We start from the raw sequence: 23,388 nt of genomic DNA on the forward strand, positions 1-23,388 counted from the left end.
TTGCATCCGAACACCTCCGCTTCCGCTTTTGATGATGTATATTCGGGCATTCGAACCTTTTTTTACCCGCTTTTCACAAACCATTGTTGGACTTTCACACCTTCTTGCAGCCGAACACCACCTCTCCCGCTTTTGAAGATGTATGGTCCAGTATTCTTACCTTTTGTAACACATTTTTCAGCAATTATGGTCGGACATTCACACCTACTCACAGCTGGACACCTCCGCTCCCGCTTTTGATCATACAATGTCGGGACATCGCTCCTTGTCTTACCAGCTTTTTACAAACTTTAGTCGAACATTCACACCTTCTTGCAGCTGAACACCTCCGCTCCCGCTTTTGATGATGTATAGTCGGGCTTTCGAGCCTTTTCTTACCCGGTTTTTACAAATTATGGTTGGACATTCAGACCTTGCAGCCAAACACCTCCGCTCTCTCTTTTGATCATACATTGTTGGGCATTCGCACCTTGTCTTACCCGCTTTTTACAAACTATAGTCAGACATTCACACCTTGCAGCTGAACCTCCGCTCCCCGTTTTGATCATGTATGGTCTGGCAATACTACCTTTTCTTCCCCCGTTTGTGAGTAATTATGGCTGGACATTCACACCTACTTGCAGTCGAACTGCTCTGCTCCCACTTTTGATTATGTTTGGTTGGATATTCGAACCTTTTCTTAACTGCTTTTTACAAACCATGGTAGGACTTTCACACCTTCTTGTAGCCGAACAACTCCGCTCCCGCTATTGATTGTGTACAGTCGGGTATTTTAACCTTTTCTTACCCGCTTTTTACCAACTATGGTCGGACATTCACACCGTCTTACAGCGGAACACCTCCGCTCCCACTTTTTATGGTGTATAGTCGGGCATTCGAACCTTTTCTTACCCGCTTTTTACCAACTATGGTCGGACATTCACACCATCTTACAGCGGAACACCTCCGCTCCCGCTTTTTATGGTGTATAGTCGGGCATTCGAACCTTTTCTTACCCGCTATTTACAAACTATGGTAGGACATTCAAACCTTCGTGTATCCGAAAACCTCCGCTCTCTCTTTTGATCATACATTGTCGGACATTCGCACCTTTTCTTACCCGCTTTTTACAAACCATGGTCGGACTGTCACACCTTCTTGTAGCCGAACACATCCGCTCCCGCTATTGATTGTGTACAGTCGGGTATTTTAACCTTTTCTTACCCGCTTTTTACCAAGTATGGTCGGACATTCACACCTTCGTACAGCGGAACACCTCCGCTCCCTCTTTTAATGGTGTATGTTCGGGCATTCAAACCTTTTCTTACCCGCTTTTTCCAAACTATGGTCGGCTATTCACAGCTTCCTCTCCACCATACTTGTATGATGGGATATTCACACCCACTTGCATCCGAAAACCTCCGCCCCAAATTTTGTTGATATTTAGTCGGACATTCGCACCTTACCCGCATTTGGCAAACTATGGCCTTCTTGCAGCCAAACAACTCTGATCTTGCTTTTGATGATGTAAGGTTGGGAATTCAGACCTTGCTTCACCTGCTTTTCACCAAATATAGTCGGACATTCACACCTTCTTGCAGCCGAACATTTCCGCTCCACCTTTTAGTGTTCTATCACACCTTTTTTTTCACCGCATTTTATACATTATGGTTGGAAATTTTCAACCACTTTCATCTGAAGACCTCTCCTCCCGCTTTTGTTAATATATAGTCGGGCATTCAAACCTTTTCTTACCCGCTTTTTACAAGTTATGGTCGAACATTCACACCTACTTGCAGCCGAACACCTCCGCTCCCGCTTTTGATGGTGTATAGTCGGGCTTTCGAGCCTTTTCTTCCCCGGTTTTTACAAATTATGGTTGTACATTCAGACCTTGCAGCCGAAAACCTCCGCTCCCTGTTTTGATAATGTATGGTCTGGCAATACTACCTTTTCTTACCGGTTTGTGAGTAATTATGGCTGGACATTCACACCTACTTGAAGCCGAACACCACTTTTCTCGCTTTTGATGATGTATGGTCCGGCATTCTAGTCTTTTCTAACACATTTTTCAGCAATTATGGTTTGACATTCACACCTACTCACAGCCGAACACTTCCGCTCCCGCATTTGATGGTGTATAGTCGGGCATTCTCACCCTTTCTCATCAGCTTTTTGCAAATTATGATGTGACATTCACACCTACTTGCAGTCGAACAGCTCTGCTCCCGCTTTTGATTATGTTTGGATGGATATTCGAAACTTTTCTTCACTGCTTTTTACAAACTTTGGTTGGACGTTCACACCCTCTTGCAGCCGAACACCTCCGCTTCCGCTTTTGATGGTATATATTCGGGCATTCGAACCTTTTCTTACCCGCTTTTTACAAACCATGGTCGGACTTTCACACCTTCTTGTAGCCGAACAACTCCGCTCCCGCTATTGATTGTGTACAGTCGGGTATTTTAACCTTTTCTTACCCGCTTTTTACCAACTATTGTTGGAAATTCACACCGTCTTACAGCGGAACACCTCCGCTCCCTGTTTTGATTATGTATGTTCGGGCATTCGAACCTTTTCTTACCCGCATTTTACGAACTATGGTCGGACATTCAAACCTTCTTTTAGCCGAACACATCCACTCCTGCTTTTGATGATGTATGGTTGAGCATTCGCACCTTTTCTTACCCATTTTTTACAAACTATGGTCGGACATTCACACCTTCTTGCAGCTGAACACCTCCTCTCCCGCTTATGATGATGTGTGGTTTGATATTCGAAAAATTTCTTTCATGTTTTCTAGCAATTATTGATGGACATTCAGACCTTCTTGCAGCTGAACACCTCCGCTCCCGCTTTTGATGATGTATAGTCAGGCTTTCGAGCCTTTTCTTCCCCGGTTTTTACAAAATTATTGTTGGACATTCAGACCTTCTTGCAGCCGAAAACCTCCGCTCCCTCTTTTGATCATACATTGTCGGGCATTCGCACCTTCTCTTACCCGCTTTTTACAAACCAGGGTCGGACTTTCACACCTTTTAGTAGCCGAACAACTCCGCTCCCGCTATTGATTGTGTACAGTCGGGTATTTTCACCTTTTCTTACCCGCTTTTTACCAACTATGGTCAGACATTCACACCTTCTTACAGTGGAACACCTCCGCTCCCTCTTTTGATGGTGTATGTTCGGGCATTCGAACCTTTTCTTACCCGCTTTTTACAAACTATGGTCGGACATTAAAACCTTCTTGTAGCCGAACACATCCACTCCTGCTTTTGATGATGTATGGTTGGGCATTCGTACCTTTTCTTACACATTTTGCATTAATTATGGGTGGACATTCACACCTTTTTGCATTTTAACACCTCCTCTCCCGCTTATGATCATGTGCGGTTTGATATTCGAAAATTCTCTTCCATGTTTTCTAGCAATTATTGATGGACATTCAGACCTTCTTGCAGCTGAACACCTCCACTCCAGCTGTTGATGGTGTATAGTTTGGCTTTCGAGCCTTTTCTTCCCCGATTTTTACAAATTATGGATGGACATTCAGACCTTCTTTCAGCCGAAAACCTCCGCTCCCTCTTTTGATCATACATTGTCGGGCATTCGCACCTTTTCTTACCCGCTTTTTACAATTCATGGTCGGACTTTCACACCTTTTAGTAGCGGAACAACTCTGCTCCCGCTATTGATTGTGTACAATAGGGTATTTTAACCTTTTCTTACCTGCTTTTTGCCAATTATGGCTGGACATTCACACCTTCTTTCATTTGAACACCTCCTCTCCCGCTTATGATCATGTGCGGTTTGATATTCGAAAATTCTCTTCCATGTTTTCTAGCAATTATTGATGGACATTCAGACCTTCTTGCAGCTGAACACCTCCGCTCCAGCTGTTGATGGTGTATAGTCGGGCTTTCGAGCCTTTTCTTCCCAGATTTTTACAAAATATGGATGGACATTCAGACCTTGTTTCAGCTGAAAACCTCCGCTCCCTCTTTTGATCATACATTGTCGGGCATTCACACCTTTTCTTACCCGCTTTTTACAAACCATGGTCGGACTTTCACACCTTTTAGTAGCGGAACAACTCTGCTCCCGCTATTGATTGTGTACAATCGGGTATTTTAACCTTTTCTTACCTGCTTTTTGCCAACTATGGTCGGACATTCACACCTTCTTACAGCGGAACACCTCCGCTCCCTCCTTTGATGGTGTATGTTCGGGCATTCGAACCTTTTCTTACCCGCTTTTTACAAACTATGGTCAGACATTCACACCTTCTTGCAGCCGAACACTTCCGCTCTACCTTTTAGTGTTCTATGGGGTATTCACAACTTTTTTTTCACAGCATTTTATAGATTATGGTTGTAAATTCTCACCCACTCTTATCCGAAGACCTCTCCTCCTGCTTTGGTTAATATATAGTCGGGCATTCGAACCTTTTCTTACCCGCTTTTTACAAATTATGGTCGAACATTCACACCTACTTGCAGCCTAACACCTCCGCTCCCGCTTTTGATGGTGTATAGTCGGGCTTTCGAGCCTTTTCTTCCCCGGTTTTTACAAATTATGGTTGGACATTCAGACCTTGCAGCCGAAAACCTCCGCTCCCTCTTTTGATCATACATTGTCAGGCATTCGCACCTACTTGCAGCCGAATACTTCCGCTCCACCTTTTAGTAATGTATGGTTGGCATTTGCACCTTTTCTTACCCTTTCTTACCCTACTGATTGCTTAAGATTAAGTTGTTTTTTCTCAAACTACAACATTTTTTTAATTGTTGAAACTTGATTTGAAGTGGATAAATAAGGAGGACAAACAGTTTTAAGTCAGGCTGATAGAAGGAATTAATTTTATAGCAAAATCTGTATTTCGTCATATGTCGAGAGATGCTTATTGCTGAAGAAGTTCTTTCTCATTCTACAAAGTACAACGTTGTTTATCGTTGAAACTTGATTAGACATGAATAAATATGAAGGACAAAGCAGTCTTAACTTGGTTAGAGTTAAGGAATTCGTTTTATAGGAGAATCCGAATTCGTGCATAACTCCTAAAATAGAGCTTATTTTCGGATTCCTGAAGAATGAGTCTGGTTCTTTCTCATAATACAAAGTTTGTTGTTTATTGTTGAAACTTCATCAGAAGTGAAGAAATAAATGAATGCCTATCAACAAATGTGGGATCTAAACTCTAGTGCTTCCTCTAAAATAATTTCCTTTCTCAATTCAGAAATGTGTGTGTGTAAGTCACAACACCCGTGACACCAAAACGGCTTTCTTTTCTCTCTTTTCTCTACACTCTGCACTGTGAGCACACACACCAAATCAGAAAGGCTTTTTTCTCTCTTTTCTACATTATGGACTGTGGGGACACAAAACCGCTCTCTCTTTTTTTTTTTATCGTGTGCCAGGGCGTTGTCTCACGTATTAGATTGTGCTTAAGATACGAATGGGTTTATCAGTCACATCAGAATCCATACATACTGATCCTCCCGTAATAAAATGGTCGGATCTTATCAAACACACTTTGTTTCTTGTGACAACCAAGTCAGCGAAACAGCGTATACACGTCAAGACACTGAATCAAGTTTGCCACAAGAACTCATAAGTTTGGCAGTATTGCTCTGCCGTCAGCAATCATACATCCATTTTATTTTCGTGAGACATGTGCAGGCACCTGTTCATCTACTGTTCTATCACTATGAATTAGTTTATCTATTATCAATAAGGATACTTCTACAACTACTCTATCAAAGTATGTCCGGACTTCTTACGTTGTCAGTTGCTATATATGAATAAGTGGGTAGCTACTGACAAGCATTAAGCATGTCACACAGCCCAAACATATAACATTTCAGGACACACCACACAGTTAACAACCACAGTGAAGCGTGTCAAAGCCCAAACATGTAACATTCAACAGGACACTTACACAACACATTCAAATCAAACAGTCAGACAACATACAAGAACATATACCCCAGCCGGCATTGCTCCCTGCCTATTTTCCTACAGCTCACTATGTGTGCGCACACCTTTATTCACAAACTCTTCAACTTATACTCTTTTACCGAAGCTGCTACAGCTCGATTGGCCGAATACCGAATAATCCTAATTCGGTGAATTTGACATCTGCCTTACATGTAACAGATTAGCGGTTTAGCAGTTTTAATTTAGTTTGAGTGAAGGAATTAATTTTATAGCAAAATCCGAAATCGTGAAGAACTCATGAAAGTAAGCTTATTCTCGGATTCCTGAAACTTTAGATTTGCTATTTCTTTTACTGCAAAGTACAACGTTGGTTTTTTTGTTTAAATCTTTCAAGACATGGTAAATATGAAGGACAAAGCAGTTTTAACATAGTTTGAGTGAAGGAATTCATTTTATTGATAAAATCCCAAGAGTCTGCTGAGAAAAGAGAGTGAATGCGAAGTAGACTTTAACACGGCTCTGGGAGCGAGCCGAGTGCGGGCTAACCGGGAGAATTGCTTGAAAGAAACGCGACACCGAATGAGCGGTCAGAACAAAGCCTCAATACGGTTTTCCCGCGGTGTTTTTGTTGCTGCCTTGTCTTTTGCACAGAGTAAAAGACAAGGCAGCCATCGAATAGGGCCCGATTGTTCCTACTCGGTCAGCCGAGGAGCAAGGGTGGGGGGGGGTTACACTGAGTGGCATCTGGTGGGTGGGGCTCTTTGGGTATGTAGGCTGCCCAGAGGGCAGCAAGCGTCTCAACCAAGCAAAGCTCACCATGGGGAAGGTGGCTATGCCAACTAGCCTGATGCCCTGCTCCCGCAGTGACGGATAATCGTACTCTGGTTTCTCTTCATAACGTACAAGTCTTTCGACTTTTACTAAAGACTTCTGTGGAGAGCAGCACTAATGAGTTGTTTCTATTTTTGGCAGGCTTTACCTTTGCGGGTGAAGCCCTTTCTGTCTGTGCAAAAGAAATCTTGTTACTGTGCAGAGTGACTTCTCTGAGTAGAGTCGCCTTACTTGTTGCGACTGTGCCGATGTTCGAAGCTGGAGTGCAAAGTTGTTGCTTGAATGGTGCTTGCTGGAGGGTGCGGGAGTGCAAAGTTATACCATTTAAAAGGGCTGAAGAGTGCTCAGTGCAGCAGGTGGGCGGAGGTGCAAAGTGACACTCTGGCCACCTATGGCCATAAAAAGAACAGGGGTGTTAGCGGACAAGTGCGCATTGTGCCAGGAAGGGCCCTCGGACATGAACCAGTGGACAGTTTTCGCTTCTCGGCCTTTTGGCTAAGATCAAGTGTAGTATCTGTTCTTATCAGTTTAATATCTGATATGTCCTCTATACGAGGACTACATATTAAATGGATTTTTAGCAATAGGAGTTGAAAAAGTAGCTTGCTCCGTTCACTCCAAGCATTGACCCCGTACTGCAGTGCCGCTGGGAACGGTGCGCTCTTCTCTACTCTTGTGAAAAAGCAAACAGCGGTGCAGGATGCAAGTTTCAGGGAGCCCAAGATGAAACTTTCTTTTAGTCTGCTGAGAAAAGAGAGTGAATGCGAAGTAGACTTTAACACGGCTCTGGGAGAGAGCCGAGTGCGGGCTAACCGGGAGAATTGCTTGAAAGAAACGCCATACCAAATGAGCGGTCAGAACAAAGCCTCAATACGGTGTTCCCGTTGTGTTTTTGTTGCTGCCGCTGTTTGCTTTTTCACAAGAGCGCACCTGTTGAGGGGGGGCCTGGGGGGGCCTGGGTGATGGTGGGTCTCAGGCCCGGGCTGCTGCGACTGGTGTGACCGGGTGGTTTGTTTGTTTGTTATTTGTTGTTGTTTGTTTGTTTTTTGTAGAGGTCCTCCGGAGTGGGGTTGGGTTGAGTGGGGTGGGGCGGGATGGGTACCTTCTGGGGGTACAGTAGCTCCCAGAATATGGTCGCTGCAGGCCCCGAGCCTGGTGGACATCAGGCCCTCCTGTCCTGTGTTGGCTCCCTTTTAAAAAGTACAGAACTTAGAACAGGTCTAGTCCCTGGCTTTCGGCAGAACTGTCTTCTTTACTTTTTTTTTTTTTTCCCCTTATCGTGTTCAGCATTATGGCAGCAGAATTGTAGTCTGAATACCTTTGATGCCAAACAGATTTGCTTTGCCAAGGGAAGTTTTATAAATGTAAAGCTCCCCTTGATGCCCATTTATTTATTTCTGTTTACAATATATGACATGTAATAGAACTGAACCGGACCGGGGGACAAGGAAAGAAGAAGAGGAAAGAAGAGAAAAACAGAACATACATCGCATACAACACAGCTGTGGATATAGATTACCTGAGACGACATGATAATACATCAACTGCTTAGCGACCATGCTACTGGACTAATTAATGTGGTTGTGTGTGTGTGAGAACATGCAACACCCATGGCACAGGACCTACATGATAACCGTGCTTAGTTATGAGTGTATAAGCGTATAGGGCCACAATCCACAGCCCCCCCAAGCAATCAGAAGCAGGCAGAGAGGGCCACAAGACCCAGGCCACCAGCAGCCCCCACAGAGCACAGAACCCAGGAAGCCCACCGCAGGGGCAACCACGCATCCACCCAGAAGACTGCAGAGGAAGCCCCCGGAAAGAGCCCCCATAAGCATAGGGCAGAGGCCCTCCGGGAGCCAGGGGCAACAGCCCACCGACGTCGCCAGGCCCCAGCCGCCCAGACATGGGCCGTGCACTGGATCCGGGCCCCAGGAGCCCGAGCGCCCCCAAACCCCCCGGCAGAGGCCCCACCCAATACCCAGGAGGGCCAAGCGCCCCAGACAGCCACACAGTGGGTCAGCGCCTGCCCCAGCACCCCTGGCCAAGTGCCCTGGGAGTCAAGACGTGCCCACAGGTGGGTGAAGTCGCGAGCAGCGGAGAGAGGCCACGCCACCCCCCCCATCGGGAGAAGCACAGGCAGGCCAGGCGACAGCAAGTCCAAGATCCAGGCCCAATCATTACCACACACACTTTCATGTCCCATACATCCACACGTCCTCCCTCCCTCGACTCCGCTGGGGTGTAGTGCAGCGGGCACACCAGGGGGCCAGCAGCCCCCCAGCCACCACAGACCCCAAACCAGCAGAACAATTAATTAATCCTCCTGGCCCCTCCCGCCCCGAGCAGCAACCAGGAAGCAGGGGTGTGCGAAGAAGACCCCTCCCCTCACCCTTCTGGCTCTTCAATATTTTCTAATAGTGAGCAATTAAAATTGAGGGGCAGCCAAACTTGTAGAACTGGGAGCGTGGCCCTCTGGGCAGCCTACATACCCAAAGAGCCCCGCCCACCAGATGCCACTCAGTGTAACCCCCCCCCCCCCCTTGCTCCTCGGCTGACCAAGTAGGAACAATCGGGCCCTATTCGATGGCTGCCTTGTCTTTTACTCTGTGCAAAAGACAAGGCAGCAACAAAAACACCACGGGAAAACCGTATTGAGGCTTTGTTCTGACCGCTCATTCTGTGTCGCGTTTCTTTCAAGCAATTCTCCCGGTTAGCCCGCACTCGGCTCGCTCCCAGAGCTGTGTTAAAGTCTACTTCGCATTCACTCTCTTTTCTCAGCAGATTAAAAGAAAGTTTCATCTTGGGCTCCCTGAAACTTCCATCCTGCACCGCTGTTTGCTTTTTCACAAGAGCAGAGAAGAGCGCACCGTTCCCAGCGGCACGGCAGTACTGGGTCGATGCTTGGAGTGAACGGAGCAAGCTTCTTTTTCAACTCCTATTCTTAAAAATCCATTTAATATGTAGTCCTCGTATAGAGGACATATTAAACTGATAAGAACAGATACTACACTTGATCTTAGCCAAAAGGCCGAGAAGCGATAACTGTCCACTGTTTCACGTCCGAGGGCCCTTGCTGGCACAATGCGCACTTGTAGCAGTGTTCTTTTTATGGCCATAGGTGGCCAGAGTGTCACGTTGCACCTCCGCCCACCCGCTGCACTGAGCACTCTTCAGCCCTTTTAAATGGTATAACTTTGCACTCCCGCATGCTCCAGCAAGCACCATTCAAGCAACAACTTTGCACTCCAGCTTCGAACATCGGCACAATCGCAACAAGTAAGGCGACTCTACTCAGAGAAGTCACTCTGCACAGTAACAAGATTTCTTTTGCACAGACAGAAAGGGCTTCACCCGCAAAGGTAAAGCCTGCCAAAAATAGAAACAACTCATTAGTGCTGCTCTCCACGAAAGTCTTTAGTAAAAGGCGAAAGACTTGTATGTTATGAAGAGAAACCAGAGTACGATTATCCGTCACTGCGGGAGCAGGGCATCAGGCTAGTTGCCATAGCCACCTTCCCCATGGTGAGCGTTGCTTGGTTGAAACGCTTGCCCCTGTGCAATCGACAAGGCAGCAACAAAAACACCACGGGAACACCGTATTGAGGCTTTGTTCTGACCGCTCATTCGGTGTCGCGTTTCTTTCAAGCAATTCTCCCGGTTAGCCCACACTCGGCTCGCTCCCAGAGCCGTGTTAAAGTCTACTTCGCATTCACTCTCTTTTCTCAGCAGACTCTTGGGATTTTATCTATAAAATGAATTCCTTCACTCAAACTATGTTAAAACTGCTTTGTCCTTCATATTTACCATGTCTAGAAAGATTTAAACAAAAAAAAAACAACGTTGTACTTTGCAGTAAAAGAAAGAGCAAATCTAAAGTTTCAGGAATCCGAGAATAAGCTTACTTTCATGAGTTCTTCACGATTTCGGATTTTGCTATAAAATGAATTCCTTCACTCAAACTAAATTAAAACTGCTAAACCGCTAATCTGTTACATGTAAGGCAGATGTCAAATTCACCGAAATAGGATCTAAGGGTATTCAGCCAATCGAGCTGTAGCAGCTTTGGTAAAAGAGTATAAGTTGAAGAGTTTGGGAATAAAGGTGTGCGCACACATAGTGAGCTGTAGGAAAATAGGCAGGGAGCAATGCCGGCTGGGGTATATGTTCTTGTATGTTGTCTGACTGTTTGATTTGAATGTGTTGTGTAAGTGTCCTGTTGAATGTTACATGTTTGGGCTTTGACACTTCACTGTGGTTTTTAACTGTGTGGTGTGTCCTGAAATGTTATATGTTTGGGCTGTGTGACATGCTTAATGCTTGTCAGTAGCTACCCACTTATTCATATATAGCAACTGACAACATAAGAAGTCTGGACATACTTTGATAGTAGTTGTAGAAGTATCCTTATTGATAATAGATAAACTAATTCATAGTGATAGAACAGTAGATGAACAGGTGCCTGCACATGTCTCACGAAAATAAAATGGGTGTATGATTGCTGACGGCAGAGCAATACTGCCAAACTTATGAGTTCTTGTGGCAAACTTGATTCAGTGTCTTGACGTGTATACGCTGTTTCGCTGACTTGATTGTCACAAGAAACAAAGTGTGTTTGATAAGATCCGACCATTTTATTACGGGAGGATCAGTATGTATGGATTCTGATGTGACTGATAAACCCATTCGTATTGTAAGCATAATCTAATACGTGAGACAACGCCCTGGCACACAATCAAAAAAAAAAAGAGAGAGCGGTTTTGTGTCCCCACAGTCCATAATGTAGAAAAGAGAGAAAAAAGCCTTTCTGATTTGGTGTGTGTGCTCACAGTGCAGAGTGTCGAGATAAGAGAGAAAAGAAAGCCGTTTTGGTGTCACGGGTGTTGTGACTTACACACAGACATTTCTGAATTGAGAAAGGAAATTATTTTAGAGGAAGCACTAGAGTTTAGATCCCACATTTGTTGATAGGCATTCATTTATTTCTTCACTTCTGATGAAGTTTCAACAATAAACAACAAACTTTGTATTATGAGAAAGAACCAGACTCATTCTTCAGGAATCCGAAAATAAGCTCTATTTTATTCTATTCGGATTCTCCTATAAAACGAATTCCTTAACTCTAACCAAGTTAAGACTGCTTTGTCCTTCATATTTATTCATGTCTAATCAAGTTTCAACGATAAACAACGTTGTACTTTGTAGAATGAGGAAGAACTTCTTCAGCAATAAGCATCTCTCGACATATGACGAAATACAGATTTGAGAAAAAACAACTTAATCTTAAGCAATCAGTAGGGTAAGAAAGGGTAAGAAAAGGTGCAAATGCCAACCATACATCACTAAAAGGTGGAGCGGAAGTATTCGGCTGCAAGTAGGTGCGAATGCCTGACAATGTATGATCAAAAGAGGGAGCGGAGGTTTTTGGCTGCAAGGTCTGAATGTCCAACCATAATTTGTAAAAACCGGGGAAGAAAAGGCTCGAAAGCCCGACTATACACCATCAAAAGCGGGAGCGGAGGTGTTCGGCTGCAAGTAGGTGTGAATGTTCGACCATAATTTGTAAAAAGCGGGTAAGAAAAGGTTTGAATGCCCGACTATATATTAACCAAAGCAGGAGGAGAGGTCTTCGGATAAGAGTGGGTGAGAATTTACAACCATAATCTATAAAATGCGGTGAAAAAAAAGGTGTGAATACCCCATAGAACACTAAAAGGTAGAGCGGAAGTGTTCGGCTGCAAGAAGGTGTGAATGTCCGACCATAGTTTGTAAAAAGCGGGTAAGAAAAGGTTCGAATGCCCGAACATACACCATCAAAGGAGGGAGCGGAGGTGTTCCGCTGTAAGAAGGTGTGAATGTCCGACCATAGTTGGCAAAAAGCAGGTAAGAAAAGGTGAAAATACCCGATTGTACACAATCAATAGCGGGAGCAGAGTTGTTCCGCTACTAAAAGGTGTGAAAGTCCGACCATGGTTTGTAAAAAGCGGGTAAGAAAAGGTGCGAATGCCCGACAATGTATGATCAAAAGAGGGAGCGGAGGTTTTCGGCTGAAACAAGGTCTGAATGTCCATCCATATTTTGTAAAAATCTGGGAAGAAAAGGCTTGAAAGCCCGACTATACACCATCAACAGCTGGAGCGGAGGTGTTCAGCTGCAAGAAGGTCTGAATGTCCATCAATAATTGCTAGAAAACATGGAAGAGAATTTTCGAATATCAAACCGCACATGATCATAAGCGGGAGAGGAGGTGTTCAAATGCAAGAAGGTGTGAATGTCCACCCATAATTACTGCAAAATGGGTAAGAAAAGGTACGAATGCCCAACCATACATGATCCTAAGAGGGAGCGGAGGTGTTTGGCTGCGACAAGGTGTGTATGTCCACCCATAATTAATGAAAAGCGGGCAACAAGTAGGTTTGAATACCCATCATCAAAAGCAGGAGTGGATGTGTTCGGCTACAAGAAGGTTTGAATGTCTGACCATAGTTTTTAAAAAGCGGGTAAGAAAAGGTTCGAATGCCCGAACATACACCATCAAAGGAGGGAGCGGAGGTGTTCCGCTGTAAGACGGTGTGAATGTCCAACCATAATTGGCAAAAAGCAGGTAAGAAAAGGTTAAAATACCCTATTGTACACAATCAATAGCGGGAGCAGAGTTGTTCCGCTACTAAAAGGTGTGAAAGTCCGACCATGAATTGTAAAAAGCGGGTAAGAAAAGGTGCGAATGCCCGACAATGTATGATCAAAAGAGGGAGCGGAGGTTTTCGGCTGAAAAAAGGTCTGAATGTCCATCCATAATTTGTAAAAATCGGGGAAGAAAAGGCTCGAAAGCCCGACTATACACCATCAACAGCTGGAGCGGAGGTGTTCAGCTGCAAGAAGGTCTGAATGTCCATCAATAATTGCTAGAAAACATGGAAGAGAATTTTCGAATATCAAACCGCACATGATCATAAGCGGGAGAGGAGGTGTTAAAATGCAAAAAGGTGTGAATGTCCACCCATAATTACTGCAAAATGGGTAAGAAAAGGTACGAATGCCCAACCATACATCATCAAAAGCAGGAGTGGATGTGTTCGGCTACAAGAAGGTTTTAATGTCCGACCATAGTTTGTAAAAAGCGGGTAAGAAAAGGTTTGAATGCCCGAACATACACCATCAAAAGAGGGAGCAGAGGTGTTCCACTGTAAGAAGGTGTGAATGTCTGACCATAGTTGGTAAAAAGCGGGTAAGAAAAGGTGAAAATACCCGACTGTACACAATCAATAGCGGGAGCGGAGTTGTTCGGCTACTAAAAGGTGTGAAAGTCCGACCCTGGTTTGTAAAAAGCGGGTAAGAGAAGGTGCGAATGCCCGACAATGTATGATCAAAAGAGGGAGCGGAGGTTTTCGGCTGCAAGAAGGTCTGAATGTCCAACAATAATTTTGTAAAAACCGGGGAAGAAAAGGCTCGAAAGCCCGACTATACATCATCAAAAGCGGGAGCGGAGGTGTTCAGCTGCAAGAAGGTCTGAATGTCCATCAATAATTGCTATAAAACATGAAAGAAAATTTTCGAATATCAAACCACACATCATCATAAGCGGGAGAGGAGGTGTTCAGCTGCAAGAAGGTGTGAATGTCCGACCATAGTTTGTAAAGAATGGGTAAGAAAAGGTGCGAATGCTCAACCATACATCATCAAAAGCAGGAGTGGATGTGTTCGGCTAAAAGAAGGTTTGAATGTCCGACCATAGTTCGTAAAATGCGGGTAAGAAAAGGTTCGAATGCCCGAACATACACCATCAAAAGAGGGAGCGGAGTTGTTCGGCTACAAGAAGGTGTGAAATTCCGACCATGGTTTGTAAAAAGCGGGTAAGAAAAGATTCGAATGCCCGATTATATACCATCAAAAGCGGAAGCGGAGGTGTTCGGCTGCAAGAAGGTGTGAACGTCCGACCAAAGTTTGTAAAAAGCAGTGAAGAAAAGTTTCGAATATCCAACCAAACATAATCAAAAGCGGGAGCAGAGCTGTTCGACTGCAAGTAGGTGTGAATGTCAGATCATAATTTGCAAAAAGCTGATGAGAAAGGGTGAGAATGCCCGACTATACACCATCAAATGCGGGAGCGGAAGTGTTCGGCTGTGAGTAGGTGTGAATGTCAAACCGTAATTGCTGAAAAATGTGTTAGAAAAGACTAGAATGCCGGACCATACATCACCAAAAGCGGGAAAAGTGGTGTTCGGCTGCAAATAGGTGTGAATGTCCAGCCATAATTACTCACAAACCGGTAAGAAAAGGTAGTATTGCCAGACCATACATTATCAAAACAGGGAGCGGAGGTGATTCAGCTGCAAGGTGTGAATGTCTGACTAAAGTTTATAAAAAGCGGGTAAGACAAGGTGCGAATGCCTGACAATGTATGATCAAATGAGGGAGCGGAGGTTTTCGGCTGCAAGGTCTGAATGTACAACCATAATTTGTAAAAACCGGGGAAGAAAAGGCTCGAAAGCCCGACTATACACCATCAAAAGCGGGAGCGGAGGTGTTCGGCTGCAAGTAGGTGTGAATGTTCGACCATAATTTGTAAAAAGCGGGTAAGAAAAGGTTTGAATGCCCGACTTTATATTAACAAAAGCAGGAGGAGAGGTCTTCGGATAAGAGTGGGTGAGAATTTCCAACCATAATCAATAAAATGCGGTGAAAAAAAAGGTGTGAATACCCCATAGAACACTAAAAGGTGGAGCAGAAGTGTTCGGCTGCAAGAAGGTGTGACTGTTCGACTATATTTGGTGAAAAGCAGGTGAAGCAAGGTCTTAATGCCCAACCTTACATCATCAAAAACGAGATCAGAGGTGTTTGGCTGCAAGAAGGCCATAGTTTGCCAAAAGCGGGTAAGCTGCGAATGACCGACTAATTATCAACAAAAGTGGGGGCGGAGGTCTTCGGATGCAAGTGGGTGTGAATATCCCACCATACAAGTATGGTGGAGAGGAAGCTGTGAATGGCCGACCATAGTAAAAAGCGGGTGAGAAAAGGTGCGAATGTCCAATCATACATGATCAAAACAGGGAGCGGAGGTGTTTGGCTGCGACAAGGTGTGTATGTCCACCCATAATTAATGAAAAGCGGGCAACAAGTAGGTTTGAATACCCATCATCAAAAGCAGGAGTGGATGTGTTCGGCTACAAGAAGGTTTGAATGTCTGACCTTAGTTTGTAAAAAGCGGGTAAGAAAAGGTTCGAGTGCCCGAACATACACCATCAAAAGAGGGAGCGGAGGTGTTCCGCTGTAAGAAGGTGTGAATGTCCAACAATAGTTGGTAAAAAGCGGGTAAAAAAAGGTTAAAATACCCGACTGTACACAATCAATAGCGGGAGCGGAGTTGTTCGGCTACAAGAAGGTGTGAAAGTCCGACCATGGTTTGTAAAATGCAGTTAAGAAAAGGTTCGAATATCCAACCAAACATAATCAAAAGCGGGAGCAGAGCTGTTCGACTGCAAGTAGGTGTGAATGTCCAGCCATAATTACTCACAAACGGGGGAAGAAAAGGTAGTATTGCCAGACCATACATGATCAAAACAGGGAGCGGAGGTTCAGCTGCAAGGTGTGAATGTCTGACTATAGTTTGTAAAAAGCGGGTAAGACAAGGTGCGAATGCCCAACAATGTATGATCAAAAGAGAGAGCGGAGGTGTTCGGCTGCAAGGTCTGAATGTCCAACTATAATTTGTAAAAACCGGGTAAGAAAAGGCTCGAAAGCCCGACTATACATCATCAAAAGCGGGAGCGGAGGTGTTCAGCTGCAAGAAGGTGTGAATGTTCGACTAAAGTTTGTAAAAAGCTGGTAAGACAAGGAGCGATGTCCCGACATTGTATGATCAAAAGCGGGAGCGGAGGTGTCCAGCTGTGAGTAGGTGTGAATGTCCGACCATAATTGCTGAAAAATGTGTTAGAAAAGGTAAGAATACTGGACCATACATCATCAAAAGCGGGAGAGGTGGTGTTCGGCTGCAAGAAGGTGTGAAAGTCCGACAATGGTTTGTAAAAAGCGGGTAAAAAAAGGTTCGAATGCCCGAATATACATCATCAAAAGCGGAAGCGGAGGTTTTCGGATGCAAGAAGGTGTGAACGTCCGACCAAAGTTTGTAAAAAGCATTGAAAAGCGAGAAAAAGCATTTCGTGAGTTCTGCATGATTTGGGATTTTGCTTATAAAATGCATTACTTCACTCAAACTATGTTAAAACTGATTTGTCCTTCATATTTACCATGTCTAGAAATATTTAAACAAAAAAACAACGTTGTACTTTGCAGTAAAAGAAAGAGCAAATCTAAAGTTTCAGGAATCCGAGTATAAGCCTGCTTTCATGAGTTCTGCACGATTTCGGATTTTGCTATAAAATGAATTGCTTTGCTCAAACCAAGTTAAAACTGCTTTGTCCTTCCATATTCATCAATGTCTAGATCGACTTCAACAAAGAAAAACATTGGACTTTGCAGTAGAAGAAGTTGAAATCCATCTACACATTGATAAATATGAAGGACAAAGCAGTTCCCACTTGCCCATAAGAAAATAAGCTTATTCTCGGATTCCTGATCCTTCAGTGTTGCTCTTTCTTCTACTGCAAAATACAATGTTGTTCTTTGTTGAAGTCGATCTAGACATTGATAAATCTGAAGGAAAAAGCAGTTTTAACTTGGTTTGAGTGAATGAATTCATTTTATACATAACCGAAATCGTGCAGAACTCATGAAAATAAGCTTGTTCTCGGATTCCTAAAACTTTTGATTGGCTCTTTCTTTTACTGCAAAGTACAACGTTGTTTTTTTGTTTAAATCCATCGAGACATTGATAAATATGAAGGTAAAAGCCGTTTTAACATAGTTTGAGTGAAGGAATTGATTTTATAGATAAAATCCCAAATCATGCAGAACTCCTCAAAAGGAGCGTATGGCTTAATCACAAGTGTGGTTCTTTCTCATTCAGGGTAGTATGAGGAAGTTTATGCTTGAAATATATGTAGAAATGGGTACATATGAAGGACAAAGCAGTGTTAACTTAGTTTGAGTGAAGGAATTCATTTTATACATAAAATCCCAAATCATGCAGAACGTATGAAAAGAAGCTTATTCTCGGATTCCTGATCCTTCAGTTTTGCTCTTTCTTCTACTGCAAAATACAATGTTGTTCTTTGTTGAAGTCGATCTAGACATTGATAAATATGAAGGAAAAAGCAGTTTTAACTTGGTTTGAGTGAATTAATTCATTTTATACATAAAATCCGAAATCGTGCAGAACTCATGAAAATAAGCTTATTCTCGGATTCCTAAAACTTTTGATTTGCTCTTTCTTTTATTGCAAAGTACAACGTTGTTTTTTTGTTTAAATCTATCGAGACATTGATATATATGAAGGTAAAAGCCGTTTTAACATAGTTTGAGTGAAGGAATTAATTTTATAGATAAAATCCCAAATCATGCAGAACTGCTCAAAAGGGAGGTATGGCTTATTCACAAGTGTGGCTCTTTCTCATTCAGGGTAATATGAGGAAGTTTATGCTTGAAATATATGTAGAAATGGGTACATATGAAGGACAAAGCAGTGTTAACTTAGTTTGCGTGAAGAAATTCATTTTATACATAAAATCCGAAATCGTGCAGAACTCATGAAAATAAGCTTATTCTCGGATTCCTAAAGCTTTTGATTTGCACTTTCTTTTACTGCAAAGTACAACGTTGTTTTTTGTTGAAATCTATCTAGACATTGATAAATACCAGCCGAAACTCTGCTGCCGCTTTTGATAATTTATGGTTGGGCATTCTTACCTTTTCTTACCCGCTTTTTACAAATTATGATCTTACATTCACACCTACTTGCAGTCGAACACCTTCTCATCCACTTATGATCATGTGCGGTTGGGCTTTCGCACCTTTTCTTACCCATTTTTCAGTAATTATGGGTGGACATTCAGACCTTCTTGCAGCCGAAAACCTCCGCTCCTCTTTTGATCATACATTGTCGGGCATTCACACCTTGTCTTACCCGCTTTTTACAAACTATAGTCAGACATTCACACCTTGCAGCTGAACCTCCGCTCCCTGTTTTGATCATGTATGGTCTGGCATTCGAGCCTTTTCTTACCCACCTATTACTTACTATGGTTGGACATTCAGACCGTCTTGCAGCCGAACACCTCCGCTCCCGCTTTTGATGGTGTATAGTCGGGCATTCGAGCCTTTTCTTACCCACCTATTACTTACTATGGTTGGACATTCAAACCTTCTTGTAGCCGAACACATCCGCTCCTGCTTTTGATGATGTATGATTTGGCATTCGCACCTTTTCTTACCCATTTTTCAGTAATTATTGGTCGGACATTCAGACCTTCTTGCACCTGAACACCTCTGCTCCCGCTTTTGATGGTGTATAGTCGGGCTTTCGAGCCTTTTCTTCCCCGATTTTTACAAATTATGGTTGGACATTCAGACCTTGCAGCCGAAAACCTCCGCTCCCTCTTTTGATCATACATTGTCGGGCATTCGCCCCTTGTCTTACACGGTTTTTACAAACTTTAGTCAGACATTCACACCTTGCAGCTGAACCACCTCCATTCCCTGTTTTGATCATGTGTGGTCTGGAAATACTACCTTTTCTTCCCCCGTTTGTGAGTAATTTTGGCTGGACATTCACACCTACTTGCAGCCGAAAAACCACCTCTCCCGCTTTTGATGATGTATTGTCCGGCATTCTAGTCTTTTCTATCACATTTTTCAGCAATTATGATCTGACATTCGAACAGCTCTGCTCCCGCTTTTGATTATGTTCGGTTGGATATTCAAACCTTTTCTTAACTGCTTTTTACAAACTTTGGTCGGACGTTCACACCTTCTTGCAGCCGAACACCCCCGCTTCCGCTTTTGATGGTATATATTCGGGTATTCGAACCTTCTCTTACCCGCTTTTTACAAACCATGGTTAGACTTTCATACCTTCTTGTAGCTGAACAACTCCACTCCTGCTTTTGATGACTTATGGTTGGACATTCGCATCTTTTCCTACCCATTTTTCAGTAATTATGGGTGGATATTAACATCTTCTTGCAGCTGAACACCTCCTCTCCCGCTAATGATCATGTAAGGTTTGATATTCCAAAATTTTCTTTCATGTTTTAAAGCAATTATTAATGGACATTCACACCTACTTGCAGCCGAACACCACCTCTCCCGCTTTTGATGATGTATGGACCGGCATTCTTACCTTTTCTAACACATTTTTCAGCAATTATGGTTGGAGAATCACACCTACTCACAGCCGAACAACTCCGCTACCGCATTTGATGGTGTATAGTCGGGCATTCTCACCCTTTCTCATCAGCTTTTTGCAAATTATGATCTGAAATTCACACCTACTTGCAGTCGAACAGCTCTGCTCCCGCTTTTGATTATGTATGGTTGTATATTCGAACCTTTTCTTAACTGCTTTTTACAAACTTTGGTTGGATGTTCACACCTTCTTGTAGCCGAACACATGCACTCCTGCTTTTGATGATGTATGGTTGGGCATTCGCACCTTTTTTTTTACCCATTTTTCAGGTATTATGGGTGGACATTCACACCTTCTTGCAGCTGAACACCTCCTCTCCCACTTATGATCATGTGTGGTTTGATTTTCGAAAATTTTCTTTCATGTTTTCTAGCAATTAGTGATGGACATTTAGACCTTCTTGCAGCTGAACACCACGTCTCCCGATTTTGATTATGTATGGACCGGCATTTTTACCTTTTCTAACACATTTTTCAGCAATTATGGTTGGAAATTCACACCTACTCACAGCCGAACAACTCCGCTACCGCATTTGATGGTGTATAGTCGGGCATTCTCACCCTTTCTCATCAGCTTTTTGCAAATTATGATCTGACATTCACACCTACTTCGGGTCGAACAGCTCTGCTCCCGCTTTTGATTATGTTTGGTTAGATATTCTAACCTTTTCTTAACTGCTTTTTACAAACTTTGGTTGGACGTTCACAATATCTTGCAGCCGAACACCTCCGCTTCCGCTTTTGATGGTGTATATTCGGGCATACGAACCTTTTCTTACCCGCTTTTTACAAACCAAGGTCGGACTTTCACACCTTCTCTTAGCTGAAAAACTCCGCTCCCTCTTTTGATTGTGTACAGTCGGGTAATTTAACCTTTTCTTACCCGCTTTTTACCATCTATGGTCGGACATTCACACCGTCTTACAGCGGAACACCTCCGCTCCCTCTTTTGATGATGTATGGTTAGGCATTCGCACCTTTTCTTACCCATTTTTCAGTAATTATGGGTAGACATTCACACCTTCTTGCAGCTGAACACCTCCTCTCCCGCTTATGATCATGTGTGGTTTGATTTTCGAAAATTTTCTTTCATGTTTTCTAGCAATTATTGATGGAAATTCAGACCGTCTTGCAGCTGAACACCTCCGCTCCCACTTTTGATGGTGTATAGTCGGGCTTTCGAGCCTTTTCTTCCCCGGTTTTTACAAATTATGGTTGGACATTCAGACCTTCTTGCAGCCGAAAACCTCCACTCCCTCTTTTGATCATACATTGTCGGGCATTCGCACCTTTTCTTACCCGCTTTTTACAAACCATGGTCGGACTTTCACACCTTTTAGTAGCCGAACAACTCCGCTCCCGCTATTGATTGTGTATAGTCGGGTATTTTAACCTTTTCTTACCCGCTTTTTACCAACTATGGTTGGACATTCACACCTTCTTACAGCAGAACACCTCCGCTCCCTCCTTTGATTATGTATGGTTTGACATTCGCACCTTCTCTCACCCGCCTTTTACTATGGTCGGCCATTCACAGCTTCCTCTCCACCATACTTGTATGGTGGGATGTTCACACCCACTTGCATCCGAAGACCTCTGCCCCCACTTTTGTTGATATTTAGTCGGTCATTCGCACCTTTCCCGCTTTTGGCAAACTATGGCCTTCTTGCAGCCAAACACCTCTGATCTCGCTTTTGATGATGTAAGGTTGGGCATTCAGACCTTGCTTCACCTGCTTTTCACCAAATATAGTCGGACATTCACACCTTCTTGCAGCCGAACACTTTCGCTTTTAGTGTTCTATGAGGCATTCACATATTTTTTTTCACCGTATTTTATAGATTATGGTTGGAAATTCTCACCCACTCTCATCCGAAGACCTCTCCTCCCGCTTTTGTTAATATATAGTCAGGCATTTGAACCTTTTCTTACCCACTTTTTACAAATTATGGTCGAACATTCACACCTACTTGCAGCTGAATACTTCCACTCCACCTTTTAGGTATGTATGGTTGGCATTTGCACCTCTTTTTATACTGATTGCTGAAGATTAAGTTGTTCTTTCTCAAACTACAAATTTTTTTTAATTGTTGAAACTTGATTTGAAGTGGATAAATAAGGAGGACAAACAGTTTTAAGTCAGGCTGATAGAAGGAATTAATTTTATAGCAAAATCTGTATTTCGTCATATGTCGAGAGATGCTTATTGCTGAAGAAGTTCTTTCTCATTCTACAAAGTACAACGTTGTTTATCGTTGAAACTTGATTAGACATGAATAAATATGAAGGACAAAGCAGTCTTAACTTGGTTTGAGTTAATGAATTCGTTTTATAGGAGAATCCGAATTCGTGCATAACTCATAAAATAGAGCTTATTTTCGGATTCCTGAAGAATGATTCTGGTTCTTTCTCATAATACAAAGTTTGTTGTTTATTGTTGAAACTTAATCAGAAGTGAAGAAATAAATGAATGCCTATCAACAAATGTGGGATCTAAACTCTAGTGCTTCCTCTAAAATAATTTCCTTTCTCGATTTAGAAATGTGTGTGTGTAAGTCACAACACCCGTGACACCAAAACGGCTTTCTTTTCTCTACACTCTGCACTATGAGCACACACACCAAATCAGAAAGGCTTTTTTCTCTCTTTTCTACATTATGGACTGTGGGGACACAAAACTGCTCTCTCTCTTTTTTTTTTTTTTATCGTATGCCAGGGCGTTGTCTCACGTATTAGATTATGCTTAAGATACGAATGGGTTTATCAGTCGGATTTTCCATACATACTGATCCTCCCGTAATAAAATGGTCGGATCTTATCAAACACACTTTGTTTCTTGTGACAATCAAGTCAGCGAAACAGCGTATACACGTCAAGACACTGAATCAAGTTTGCCACAAGAACTCATAAGTTTGGCAGTATTGCTCTGCCGTCAGCAATCATACACCCATTTTATTTTCGTGAGACATGTGCAAGCACCTGTTCATCTACTGTTCTATCACTATGAATTAGTGATCTATTATCAATAAGGATACTTCTACAACTACTATCAAAGTATGTCCGGACTTCTTATGTTGTCAGTTGCTATATATGAATAAGTGGGTAGCTACTGACAAGCATTAAGCATGTCACACAGCCCAAACATATAACATTTCAGGACACACCACACAGTTAACAACCACAGTGAAGTGTCAAAGCCCAAACATGTAACATTCAACAGGACACTTACACAACACATTCAAATCAAACAGTCAGACAACATACAAGAACATATACCCCAGCCGGCATTGCTCCCTGCCTATTTTCGTACAGCACACTATGTGTGCGCATACCTTTATT

General features: G+C 43.1%; 4 non-coding genes across 4 annotated transcripts; 2 read left to right on the forward strand and 2 right to left on the reverse strand.

The window, feature by feature from the left end:
• The first annotated feature begins 6,792 nt into the window (after positions 1-6,792).
• LOC140310760 (U5 spliceosomal RNA) lies at positions 6,793-6,906 on the forward strand. The gene has a single exon (XR_011916801.1). It is a non-coding gene; the product is annotated as a U5 spliceosomal RNA (small nuclear RNA).
• A 316-nt stretch (positions 6,907-7,222) lies between these two features.
• Positions 7,223-7,413, forward strand: LOC140310493 (U2 spliceosomal RNA). Its single transcript, XR_011916556.1, has one exon. It is a non-coding gene; the product is annotated as a U2 spliceosomal RNA (small nuclear RNA).
• A 2,193-nt stretch (positions 7,414-9,606) lies between these two features.
• LOC140310385 (U2 spliceosomal RNA) lies at positions 9,607-9,790 on the reverse strand. Its single transcript, XR_011916461.1, has one exon. It is a non-coding gene; the product is annotated as a U2 spliceosomal RNA (small nuclear RNA).
• Positions 9,791-10,098: 308 nt separating this feature from the next.
• LOC140310752 (U5 spliceosomal RNA) lies at positions 10,099-10,212 on the reverse strand. The gene has a single exon (XR_011916794.1). It is a non-coding gene; the product is annotated as a U5 spliceosomal RNA (small nuclear RNA).
• Positions 10,213-23,388: the final 13,176 nt, after the last annotated feature.

The sequence above is a fragment of the Leuresthes tenuis genome, unplaced genomic scaffold, assembly GCF_036924035.1.
Source record: "Leuresthes tenuis unplaced genomic scaffold, fLeuTen1.0.hap1 SCAF_6, whole genome shotgun sequence".
Taxonomy (NCBI): domain Eukaryota; kingdom Metazoa; phylum Chordata; class Actinopteri; order Atheriniformes; family Atherinopsidae; genus Leuresthes; species Leuresthes tenuis.